Here is a 2491-nt window from a genome sequence, read left to right on the forward strand (position 1 = left end):
ACTCATCCCACAACCCCTTCAGAATAGCAAAATAATTTGTGACAGACATAGAGCCTTGATCAAGTTTAAAAATTTGACTACTTAGCTGATAAGTACGCAGCATGTCATGCTTGCGTCCGTACATTTGCTCCAGTGTCTTCCACATGTCAAAAGCGGTTTTGTTATGAAGAATAACTTGTTTGATGCCAGAACTGACGGAATTAAGTATCCAAGTCATCAGCTGAATATTGTCACGCCTCCAAATACGAAAGTTTGGGTCTTTTTCATCTGGTTTCACTTTAGTACCATGAAGGACATCAAGTTTATCATGGCCTTCAATATAAAGTTCAACAGCAACTGCCCAAGATGCATAGTTTGTCTCTGTCAACTTCTCTGAGGTTATCTGAAGACCGGATCCTCCATTTCCTGACATTGTGAAAAAAGGTTGTACCTGTCCAGAAGAAGTCACAGGTTGTACCGGATCTACAGAAATACCAGAAGTTTCACCAGAGGTGTCTGCCATAAAACAAGATTGTGGTGTCAAGGTAGCAAGGAGGCTAGGGCTTAAAGTCACCGAAACGGATGACGACGAGAGGCCGCAGCGTGGAACAAAGAAGCGCTGAGCTCCCTAATGATCTGCGGCAACAGAAGACCAGACGCTACGGCCGAGTTTGCGATCGATTTTTCGTCCTGGTGGCTGTGTGAAGACGCTGGCAGTGGCAGCAGAAGCAAGGCAGTAGAGGAGGTTGCGACGTCTGCAGCGGGAAGTGGAGAAGGTCACGCGATGGGTGTTCTCCGGTGTCTACGAGGACAAGAAGCTGCAGTGGCGAATGGGAAGTAGGAGCTGGAGCCCTTATGAGAAGCAGGAAGCGAGAAGCTGCTGTAGAGGCGGAGCCGGAGCAGGAGGGAGGTGGAGCAAGAGAGAGGTGGCTGCCGAGCGGCGGCTGCGGAAGCAGAGAGCAGCGGTTGCGGAATCTAGAGCAGTGGTTGCGGAAGCAGAGGGAGACACGAAGCAAGCGTCAGCGCGAAGCAGGCGACGCTTACTTCTTTGGATCTACGGTGACGGCCTGCAATCACAGAGACTAGACCGAAAAAAGGTGGCAGCCAACCTTACGTCGACGCCTTCCGCTTGCTTCCGCCGTTTCTGGTGTTATTCCGCTCGCGATTTCACCGAAGCACCGGAGAATCGCGACTTCAAGGAAAGAAGCGGCGGCGGCGATCGTTGTTGCGCACGAGAGAGAGATCCGGGCATCGGCTCGGGAAGAAACCTGCAAACAACAAGCTCCAGAGGGTGGCTAGGACTTCGAGCCTCCTCCACGTGGCTGGCGGCGTCGAATGCTGGCGGCGGAAGGATTAGCCGAGCGGATCGCGATGCTCGGACAGAGTCACTCGCGCGAAGGGATCAGCCGAGCGGATCGCGAGGTGAAGCGGCGCCAAGTAGAGAAGAGAAGAGAAGAGGGGTCGCGGGGAATTGGCCGATCGTAGGGGGGAACCGGCGCCGCGTGACAGAGGAGAGGAACGAAAAATTAGGGTTTTGGAGAACCTCGCTCTGATACCATGTTAAAACTTTCTTAACTCCAAAAGAATACTTGTACAAAGTTTATATAGCCAACATAACCCTAAGATCATAAGAGAAAAAAGACATGTCTACCCCTGCTTCTCACAACACAATGTATCTTACTTGCACGATCTACCTCAATCAACCAAATATACCACTTTGATATAATTGGCGAATTTTGCTTCGTCGGCTTGGTTGACAAGTATGACTCATCTAAATTGACTAACTCGATTGAATTATTTGGCCCGTGACATGATTGGTTCAGGCCAATAGGACCGCCCAAATAGAGTGGTTTGGATTTATTTGACCACCTGGCTCGATTGGCCCATCTTGGACCACTAGCCCAACAAGTTTGTTCGGGACAACTAGCTCAATTAGTCATCCAGGATTATTGATCTGACCTGCTTCATTCAGCACAATTGGCTTGAATGGACCATTGGAGACATTTAACCTGACTTGCTCATTTGGGACAACTTTCTTAATTGGCCTGCCTAACTCATTTAGGATGAGTAGCTAGATCTACCTATTTAGGACAATCGACTAGACTAGAATGTATGACGTATTTGTTTGGTTAGGACTTTTAAATTGTTCAGTTGGGTGAGATTGCCCAACCTGCCCGAACTGATCAACTTGTTAGGACTAATAGGCCTGTCCATGCTAGTGGATTAAAGTAATTGAATAGATATGTGATGGATGAAATAGACAAGGAACAATTATTCCAAGAATAGGATAAGGAATAACTGTATTCCTTATGAATTTATAATAACTATTCCATCATTTTTTTTACAACCATAGGAATAGGAATAGGTAGTCCATAGAAATATATGAACTAAAGTCACCATAATTGAATTTATAAAGCAAAATTAAATCTTAAAAGAATTAAACTTTAAGTTAATAAACTTTAACTTTTTAGCTATGATTCTTTTACGAAAAATAGTAAGAGTTTGATTATAT

The sequence above is a fragment of the Curcuma longa genome, chromosome 9 (genome assembly GCF_044706935.1).
Source record: "Curcuma longa cultivar G26 ecotype Majalengka, Jawa Barat chromosome 9, ITB_CL_G26_1.1, whole genome shotgun sequence".
NCBI classification, from domain to species: Eukaryota; Viridiplantae; Streptophyta; class Magnoliopsida; order Zingiberales; family Zingiberaceae; genus Curcuma; species Curcuma longa.